Source organism: Nicotiana attenuata, unplaced genomic scaffold, assembly GCF_001879085.1.
Source record: "Nicotiana attenuata strain UT unplaced genomic scaffold, NIATTr2, whole genome shotgun sequence".
Taxonomy (NCBI): domain Eukaryota; kingdom Viridiplantae; phylum Streptophyta; class Magnoliopsida; order Solanales; family Solanaceae; genus Nicotiana; species Nicotiana attenuata.
This window is the reverse complement of record NW_017671852.1, coordinates 58,805-70,075: the sequence shown is the minus strand read 5'-3', so window position 1 is coordinate 70,075 and position 11,271 is coordinate 58,805.

Genomic DNA, 11,271 nt, shown 5'->3' with positions numbered 1-11,271 from the left:
TTCGGCTGTGTCCTGGGGCAACACGACATAACCGGGAAGAGAGAGCAAGCCATATACTATCTGAGCAAGAAATTCACTAGTTATGAAGCCAAGTATACTTTGTTGGAAAGAACTTGTTGCGCCCTAACTTGGGTCGCCCAAAAGCTTAGTTATTATCTTTTGGCCTACACCACATATCTCATAACCAGAATGGATCCTCTGAAGTACATATTATAGAAACCAATGCCCACGAGAAGGTTAGCAAAATGGCAAATCCTGCTCACCGAGTTCGACATTGTCTATGTCACCCGCACGATGATGAAAGCTCAAGCCTTGGCGGATCATCCAGCTAAGAACCCAGTTGATGATGAATACTAACCCCTAAGTACTCACTTTCCGGACGAGGAAGTAGATTCAGTTGAACTAATTCCAGAAGACACCAATGCTTGGAAAATGTTCCTTGGTGGAGCTGTAAATGCAAAAGGTACGGGATTGGGGCAATTCTGATTTCACCCACGGGTCAACACTATCCGGCCACAGCCCGCTTCGGTTCTTTTGTACCAACAACACCACTGAGTATGAAGCCTACATTATGGGCATGAATATGGCAGTTGATCTGGATGTGGAACAACTGCTAATCATGGGAGATTCTGATTTGATCATTCGGCAAGCCCAAGGTGAATGGGAAACTCGAGACATCAAACTCATCCCATATAGGCAACATGTGGAAGATCTCGGCAAATGGTTCAAGTCTGTCGAGTTCAGGTACATTCCTCGATTCCACAATGAGCTAGCTGATGCACCAGCTACTTTGGCTTCAATGTTGCCGTATTCGGGCAATGTCCATATTGACCCAGTAGAAATCCAAATTCGAGAAAGGCATAGTTATTATAATGCAGTTGAAATAGATTCATATGTTAAGCCATGGTATCATGATATCAAAAGGTTTTTGAAGATAAAGGAATATCCCGAGCAGGCTAGTGGAGACCAAAAGAGAACCATTAGAAGGCCTGCTAGCAGTTTCTTCTTGAGCGGAGAAGTCTTGTACAAAAGAACTCCAGATTTGAATCTTTGGAGGTGTGTAGATGCCCAAGAATATGAAAAGATCATGAACAAAGTGCATTCAGGAGTATGTGGGACCCATATGAATGGATATGCCCTTGCAAAGAAAATCCTTTGGGCAGGTTATTACTGGATGACCATGGAAAAGGATTGCTTCAGTTTTGTCTGGAAGTGCCATCAATGTCAGAACACGGTGACCTGTTTCATGCACCGCCTTTAGAGTTGCATCCTATGTCAGCACCTTGGCCATTCGTTGCCTGGGGTATGGATGTCATTAGGCCAATCGATCCAAAAGCTTCAAATGGGCACAGATTCATCTTGGTCTCCATTGATTATTTCACAAAGTGGGTTGAAACAGTCAATTTCAAAGCCATCACCAAGAAAGCGATGGTGGACTTCATGCATTCCAATATTATTTGTCGTTTTGGTATCCCTAAAACTATCATTACAGACAATGCTGCAAATCTGAACAACCACTTGATGAGGGAGGTATGCGAACAATTTAAGATTACGCATCGTAACTCTACCTCTTATCGGCCCAAAGCTAATGGCGCTATCGAAGTTGCAAACAAGAATATCAAGAAGATCCTCAGGAAAATGATTCAAAGTTCTAGACAATGGCAAAAAGAATGGCCTTTTGCATTACTAGGATATCGCACAATCATGCGCGCATCAGTTGGGGCCACGCCTTACTTATTGGTTTAAGGCACTGAAGTTGTAATACCTGTAGAAGTTGAAATTCCCTCTCTTCGAATCATTGTTGAAGCTGAGATAGAGGACGATGAATGGATCAAGAACCGGTTGAAACAATTAACTATGAATGATGAAAAGCGGATGGCCGTATTTTGCCACGGGCAGTTGTACCAACAAAGAATGGCCCGTGCCTACAACAAGAAAGTGCGGCCCAGGAAATTTGAAGTGGGGTAACTCATTTTGAGACGTATTCTACTACATCATGAGGAAGCAAAAGGAAAATTTGCTCCAAATTGGAAAGGTCCGTACATTATAAGAAAAGTGTTGCCAAAAGGAGCGCTGTATTTGGGAGAAATCAAAGGAAATGATCCCGAAGCAGCTGTCAATGCAGATGTGGTCAAAAGGTATTATGTTTGACCCTTTTTTGCAACATAAATTCTCTCAGATTCGGATGACGAAGGCTTTAATTACCCTACACAAACACTACCAACCCTTGCAAACCCTTTGAGCCATCTCTCTTTTCTTTGATTACCCTCTCTGGAACCTGAAAATGTTAAAAATACAAAAAAAAAAACAAAAGAAATCATAAACAAAGTTCCTTGAACTACGTTCGACTTGATTTCGAAAGGATACATAGACAACCTCTCTCTGGGGTTCAGTCACACCAAAACAAAATCCTAGTTCCCCCAAAAGTTGAAACCGGGGCAACAATTATAATGTTTCGGCGATGGTTTCGCATGAAAGGTTCAAAAGTTGTAATTCGACCCAAATCGTTTTTACCCAAATCCTTTTCAAGTCTTTCCGATCGATCGACAAAGATGTTCAAATTGGAGGATACAGTTACTTGGATCTGATGCAACCAAATGAGAGAAATAAAATGAGAGAGTCTTATCGGTGAAAACCCTCACGGGCACCATAGGGCGATGGTAAGCAGAGAAATTGAAAATGAGAGAGTCTTGTCAGTGAAAACTTGCAAAGAGCACTATAAGGCGACGGTGTGAAGAGAAATGAGAGAGGTCAATTGGTGAAAACCCGCAAAGGGCGCTACTGATCGAAAAAAGGATCCTCACAGCCAATGGCATCGACATAGTCCTGGGCAAGGTTTCTCGGTTCCGAGGTAAAAGTTGTGATGAATTTCTGAGAGTCGGACGGTTTACACGGATCAGGAATCCAGTCTAAAAGGCATGTCATGTTCATTGAAGTACGCATATACTCCAGATAAGTCCTTTCTTTCCCCCGAAAGGGATACCTCTTGTCTAAATTCATTGTCCATTCCATTGTTTGTTTTTCTTTGAACCCCTCTCGGTCTAACTCTGTTCCAAAACTGACAAAGAAGGGTTGGCAAGATTGTTAATAGGGCTTTTGTCTGATACGAGCCAATATCCAAGAAGGCACCCAGCCTCGGCAGGTGCATCGAGTCAACTTCGACTGGCCATGATGGCCGATGTTTCGAAATCAAAAACTTCTGAAAAAAGAGGAAATTCAAAGTCAAATGCCCACAGAGGCAAAATAAAGTTGAAAAGGTTAAGTCCCACGTGACTAACCGTCTTGGCAAAGTCTGGAAAAGCTACGGTTCTCCGAAGTTAGAAATGCAATCGGTATTCACGAAACAACCAGTTGCAGCTGAAAGGGCCGAGATCAAGTGACTGAAACGTTCAAGGCCACAAAACCAACCACCATTTTAAGCTGACAAATTGTTCTTTGTTTGAGAAACAGGAAACAGGTGTAATCCAAAACAACCTTGCAAGAAGCAGGTGCAGCCAAAAAGAAACCGCGCAGATATCAAAATAACTCTGCCGGAACAACATCTCCAAAAAGGGAAGTTTTCTCCAAATTCTTTCCAACATTTTACTCATCCTCCTAACGAAAAGAAAAGAAAAAGTTCAAAATCATGGTAGTGTAGGGTCTCCAATCCCTAGCTGCAGTTTCCAACATAGGGTCTCCACTCCCTGGTTGATTTTTATTTTAAGACATAGGGTCTCCACTCCCTAGTCTCTTTTCCAACATAGGGTTTCCACTCCCTAGTTGTAGTTATTATAGACATAGGGTCTCCATTCCCTAGTCGCTTTTCCAACATAGGGTCTCCGCTCCCTAGTTGAAGCTATTTTAGACATAGGGTCTCCATTCCCCAGTCGCTTTTCCAACATAGGGTCTCCACTCCCTAGTTGAAGTTGTTTATACATAGGGTCTCCACTCCCTAGTCACTTTTCCAATATAGGGTCTCCACTCCCTAGTTGACGTATTTTTTAGACATAGGGTCTCCACTCCCTAGTCTCTTTTCCAACATAGGGTCTCCACTCCCTAGTTGAAATTATTTTAGACATAGGGTCTCCATTCCCCAGTCTGTTTTCCAACATAGGGTCTCCTCTCCCTAGTTGATCATTTTTAGACATAGGGTCTTGATGTCGCCCAAACTCACACCACAAATATAGGTAGTGAGGCGGTCGAAGCAATAATAAAAATCCAACGCAAGCCGGGGTCGAATCCTCAGGGAGTTAGAAATGGGATTAGGTATACACCTAGTGTAATTGTACAATGTGCCTCAAATTGTACTTCCACATTCTTGTTTGTTGTTTCAATTTATACTTTATGCTATTGATTGCAATTATAAACTAGGAGACAATATTTTTGGTTTTGGTTGTTTTTCAAATGATAAAGAATCTAGGTTCGTGACTTCCACCTAGGTGGTTACCTAACGGATTGTAACTTCTAGGGCAAGTTTGATTAGTCGGGGTCGTACTATGGCAATCACACGCAATTACTCACTCTATACCTCTCGGTAGTTTGAGTGATTTTGCCCAAATTTGGATTTCTCATGTCCAAATAGGTATTGCAAAAATCAAGTGATATATGCTCAAGTCGGGTCTTACTATCTCTAGTTTGGATCCTATAATTGGGGCTATCAATTTCTTGAGTTCACCTCAATTTATTGTTAGCCAAGTTTTCCTAGACTTAGTCTCTCTTTCTCAAGTAGAGATTAAGTCAAATAGGCATGAATCAATGTTTGCAACCATTAATTCTAGAATACAAGCATGAACAGGGCTAAATATCACTAACCTAATCACAAACAAGCCCTAAATCAAACACCCATTAAGTACTCACACTGGGTTGGGCCACAACCCTAGCTAGAAATTTAGCTACTCATGAAAATTGAAGAAATACAAGAAGAAATTAAGATAGAATGCATAATAATTAATTAAGGAAAGGAAATCTAATGTTTAGAAGTTAATCTCGTACAAAATTACTCAAAACAACAAAGAAAAGGGCTCAGGTGCTCGTCCCAAAACTAAACTTAACCTAAAAATGACCAAAAGTTCTATTTATACTAAGCTGAAAATATCGGACAAAAATACCCTTGCGAAGGTTGTGCGGCCGCATAATTCTAGTGCGGTCCGCATAATGAGCTTCTGCGGCCATACAATTATCATGAGGTACGCATTCCTGGAACTTGGGCTTGGTAATTCGGGGCTTCCGTGGCCCGCATAAAAGAGAGTACGGCCGTGCTTCTGATTGTGCGGCCGCACAAAAATGATGCGGCCCACATTCCTTGACTTTGGACTTGAACCTAGCTCTCTAATTCTTCACTTCTGCAGATTGCATAATAATTAGTACGGCCGCACTTTACATCCTGCGACCGTACAATTCCGGTGCGTGTCCACATGCCTTCAGCTGGCCCAAAGACTACTCTCTGAATCTCCCCTCTGCAGCCGCACTAGAATTGTGCGGTCCGCACTGTTGGCCTTTTTGTCCTGCTTTGGTTCTTGTTCCCTTTTGACTCTTTTATGGAGTTCATTTTGACCTTTTTGGCTCGTTTCCCAATATTCCTGTACAAAAGCACATTTCATTAGTTCTTGGGAATACCTTTAAGCATTTTTGAACTAGAACGCAAGTAAAAGAGAGCAAATAAGCGGTCAAAATCCCTACTTATCAAATCCCCCAAACATAAGCTTTTGCTTGTCCTCAAGCAATTAAGGAAATTTCCACTTCCACTAGAAAAAATGACATTTTAGCTAGCCTAAGGCGAATTAATTACACATCAATTGGGACCAACAATTACCCACAACATATATGAATTATCAACATTGCAATGATTTGACTTTTTGAGTACAATAGTTCTAATGTGACACTAGAGCATCAAGAATTGACTCTATTCATCAGGGAAGCTCGCTCTTTCACGTAGGTATGGATCCCAAACTCCTCCTACTCTACTCTCCATTAGAAAATGTCACTTTAGAATGAAACACTCGAAGCAAGGATTGTGAAAAATTCGCTCATATCTCTCAAAAGAACGTCACAAGTCCGACTTTAAGTACCACTAGCTTGCCCCTTATGTAAATCACCACTAATGTAAGCTCACTCAACTTGAAATCATGTAGGGATTTTGCGGGATATAATGAAGGCTTTTGGACCGTGGTAGGACTTGTTGGAATAGAATGGTTTCATCTTTCCTTAAGCACTCCATTTTCTCTTTTTGGCTCGTACTTTCTCCGCTCTTTGAGTCATTTTCTTCTTCCTCGGGGGAACTAGAGAGACATAACGTCACTCTTTTTTATCATGAAATTTATTTTTCTCCTTTCTATTTACTCCATGCCTTTCATCATTGTTTTCTTTGAATCCCTTCAACTTTCTACCTTATTCACTTTCTTTTTGGAATTTTTCTTTTTCTTTTTTCTTTCTTTTCTTTGCCTTCCCTTTTCTTCGTTTCTTTCTCTCCTTTGTACCTTTTATCACTTTTAAGCTTATATTTTTGCCAATTGTTTCTCAAGAATTCTAAGAAAAGATCAGGTACCAAGAGAGGGTCATTACAAAACAGACAAAGGCTTGTAACATGGTTATTGAAAGAAATAGGACTTTGGCTCAAAGGGGTTGACTAGGGATATCACACTGGTAGGCTATGGAAGATTTAAAATTTCAAATTGGATCAAGGAGAGCCTACAATTATTTCTCAAGCCAAGCTACACTTAGAATTTTGCCTAGAAACACATTCGGGGCAAATTCTAGACCATTAGCACGAGTACTTAGACTTGTAACTAAACATATCACCTTTCACGCTTTTGGATTGCTAAAGATAATGGAATCGAGGGCCCACAACAACCCTAGATAAGTTTGAGAATCACAAATGGCTCGAATTGAACCACTCGATGACTGCTTAAGTCAACACAAGAGTCAAAAGGGTCACAACAAGAGCTATTTTCTGCCAATAACTTGTTTTTAACCATACGATCATATGTAAATGTGTTGGTACCAAGTGAAGCATGCGTGAGAACCTTTTATTCATTACTACTATATTTGCCTAAACATAAAAGAAAACGGACTCAATCCCTTAAAAAGGTTGTCACGCCATCCATCGTTGGAAAGAGCCACTCGGTTCACACCAAATCCACCTTTGGAAAGAACCGTGGCATTAAAAAAATCAAAGGATTATTGTTCACTCAAAACGTAAAAGAAGCTAACAAAAGAATCTACTAAAGTAAATAAGAAGTTATATTACTAAGGATAAAAAATTAAAGAAGTTATGAAGTAAACTACAGAAAGTAAAATGAATGTACAAACAGAAGTCAAATGAATATATACATAAGGGAAACTGAACATCAGGGGAGAATATATACATCACCAAATAGAAAATAAGGATAAAAGAAGAATAGTATCAGAGTTATTACTGGCCAAATCCAAGTGTCAATTAATAGAAATAGACCACCCCCCAAATAAAAAATAAGCATTGTCCCCAATGCTTAACAAAAATAATAACAGGGAAGGGTAGAGAGTGAAGAAAACTCCCTATGTGGTCTCAGTCTACATAGGATCATCAAAACCCTCTGTCTCTAGCTGTATGTCATCATCTCCTGGCTGATGGACAACAAGGTTGCTGAGCATTTGGATCATCTCCTCAACGGTGTGGGAAGTCGCAACCGGCTCCTCAGACTGGCCAGCTGCTGCTTGTGCCTCAGGTACTGTTGGTGCTGCCTGTACTGACTCCATGAGCAGGTCCAATGGTGAATCACCGATAGATGTGATCTTTTCAATCTTTTTTCTCAGCTTTTCCACCAACTTCTTTGATGCCTGAGACTTCCACATATTCTTGACCTGTTTTCCCAAATCCTCAATGACTTTCCCTTGTGCCACCACTTTGGCCATGATAGTCTTCTGGTCGGCCAGAATATTCTTCAATGTTTCCTCCACTGACGGAGGTAGTTGGGGCTGAGGACTGTGTTGCAACAATACTGGATATGTCAGTCAGCTTTGTAGTAGCTGCCTGCATCCAGTTGTTGAGACTTGCAACACAGTTTGAGGATATGTAGAGGAGGCTGGCACTGGTAATGGTGCTGATTGTCTGGCAGTGGAAGATGGTGGCATGTCCGTTGTCCCGGTGGAAGGGCCGGCTGCTGTGGAAGGTATGGCAGATGCTGGAGGCTCAGCAGCCGAATCAGTAACCACTATCGCTAGCTCCTCAGACTAGCCAGTGGAGGTAGTAGCCTTACCCTTGAACTGCGGGTTGTCCGCTCCCTGAAGGTGGTACCATGAGAAAGGCTTCTTGGCCTTTACTTCGGTATCATAATGCTTCGGCTCTACCCCTTGATCCTTGAAGTATTCTGTGAGGAAGTTTGGGTACGGATAGGATCTTTCACCCTCCTAGACAGCTAAAGTGACGTTGGTGGACATGATGGCACCAATATTAGCCATAATCGAAGCTACCAAGATTTCACGGGGAAGTGGAAGTTGGTTCTCCTCGAGGCATGGATCAATGCGGTTACACACGAATGTTTGCCATCCTTTTTCTTCAAAATTTAGGGTGGCCCGGACAATTGGAACCCCTGCAGTGAGCCACAAAGGTGTTGATCCTCGGATTGCTAGAATCTCAGCTAGCTAGGGGCGAGCTACATCACCCATAGCCAGTTTCTCCAAGTAATGGACTGCCTCTACTTCCTCAAACCCCACATATGAATTCAATTCACAGGAGTCAAATCGGACTTTCAAATTTTGCACTTTTGTCACCTTCGTACCCTTTTTTATGTGAGCTACATTTGCATATAATTCCTTGACCAGTTGCTCATTTGCATCTAGGACGCTCTAGGTGAACCATTTCCATCTTTTTCGCTCCTGGAATTGCCTATGGACATTGGGGTTGTGCTTGTTCAAATCTTTCATCAAGAATTGTCGCTCAAGAGTGAGCGACCTCTGCGTCCACCATTCTCTAAATTTTGCAAAGGCATTGGCACTATCAAATCTGTCTTCCCATATCTCTGGGCTTCTTGACCTCTCTAACCCTCATACTGCAGTATCACCCCCTCTACCATCGTCTGGGACATCATTATCATCTTCTAAATTAATTGGAGCAGGTGGAGCATGTGAGGAAGAGGGCTCAGAATCTTGACTAACCTCTTCCGAACCTTCAGACGAATTGGCAGTGGAAGATGACTCATCTACCAAATGAAATCTCCCCGGGATGTGTTGTGGTTGGTCTTCCGGCTGTGATTGCACGGAGTCATCCTTAGAAGCTTCCCCGGATGGGAGGTACTCACTGCTCTCGGAGGTACCAGGGGCTCTATTGGATGTGGCTTACTTACTTATTGCTCTTTGGATTGCTAGAGGAAGGTTGCTTCTGCCTCGACCCCGGCCTCAGGAGTGTTCTGCCCTCCCTTTTGACATATCTCCCTTGCCACGTGATCGAACCATTATCTGCAACACATAATTAATAGAAGTCAATTAGAATTGAATCTCATAATGTAGACAAAAACATTATTCAAAGTTGCAGGAAAACAGTCTCAAAAGGGGCAGTGCGAACCGCACAAAAGTGAGTGCGGCCGCAGAATTCCAAGTGTGGACCGCACAAAATGAGTGCGGCCGCAGACTGCCAAGTGCAGACCGCACAAAAATGAGTGCGGTCGCACAACCCCAGGTTCAGACTACTGGGGTCTCTGATGTTTCATCAGTACGGACCGCACAAAAATGAGTGCGTCCGCACAACCCCAGGTTAAGACTACTGGGGTCTCTGATGTTTCATTAGTGCGGACCACACAAAAATGAGTGCGTCCACACAAGTCCACTACGGACCGCACAATTTTGAGTGCGGTCACACAATTCATGCATACACATGCCCTATCTCAGAAAGCTGTGGACCACACAAAAGTGTGTGCGGCCGCAAAGCTTAAAGTGCGGACCACACAAAAATTAGTGCGGCCGCACAATTTGAATTTTTTGGGCACTGCCTTACGATTCAAGCAAGTTTTTTCAAAATTTAGGCATGGTTCTAGCAATTAACATGATCAGCTACTTACCCAGGCCCCAATTAACGTTCAAGATGCTACCCACATGAATCTAAGCAACAATGACTAACTATTGACATTTTTAGGCATGTAATAACCCTAGACCAAAGAACAAAACTAAGAAAAAGAAGATGAATCTAAAGATGAAATTAACATACTAGTAATGAAGATGCAGGTGAGATTTAACACTGATGAAATGAGGGAAGATTTGAGAAAAAGGGGATATGCACCGTGTTAGCTTAGTGAGAGTGTAAAGTGTAAAGAGTTGTGAGAGGCTCTATTTATAGGCTGACCCGTCGGGCCCAGACTTACCTGAGCGCGGCCGCACAATTTTGAGTGCGGTACGCAGTCCTTAAATGTACCTCTGAAGACGTTCTGCGGACCGCACAAAAGTGAGTGTGGCCTCAAAAATTGTGCGGTCCGCACAATTTTGTGTGCGGCCGCATGTTGTTAAGGATTTTTTATAGGCCAAACTTTAGAGAGCATGCATTTTTGATCTTCTAGTTGTGCGACCGCACAAAGAATTGTGCAGCCACAGAGTGTCAGTGCGGTCCGCATAATTCTGGTGTGGTTCGCACGTTTGTGACACTTAGCCAAATTTTTCATGCACAGTCCCTGCAATGCACACCAATTCCTGCATACACTTCAAAACTAGTTAGCACAAAAAAAGCCTATCTAATCTAAAGAAGAAAAACAAGAGAAAGAAAAAGACACATGGGCTGCCTCCCAAGAAGCGTCTGAGTTAACGTCGCAACACAATGCAGACTACCAATCATTTGAAATGTAGAACTGCCATAATATGGCCATCATCAACCTTGCCAAGATAATGCTTAACGCGGTGCCCATTGACTCTAAACATCTCATTGTTCTTATTTTTCAAATCTCGAGCACCAAAGGGGTTACATTCACCACTTCAAAGGGGTCACTCCATTTTAACTTCAACTTGCCCGGGAAAATCCGTAACCGGGAATTGAACAATAGCACAAGATCACCTTCTTTAAACTCCTTGTTGTGGATGTACTTTTCATGGAGGTACTTCATTTTCTCCTTGTATGGGGACGAACTTGTGTAGGCATGATACCGGGATTCATCAAGCTCATTCAATTGTGCCACTCTTAGATTTGCAGCGACATCCCACTCAAGGTTCAACTTCTTCAAAGCCCACATGGCCTTATCTCAAGTTCTACCGGAAGATGAAATGCCTTCCCAAACACCAATCGATATGGAGATATCCCAATCGGCGTCTTGTAGGCCGTCCTATAAACCCAAAGAG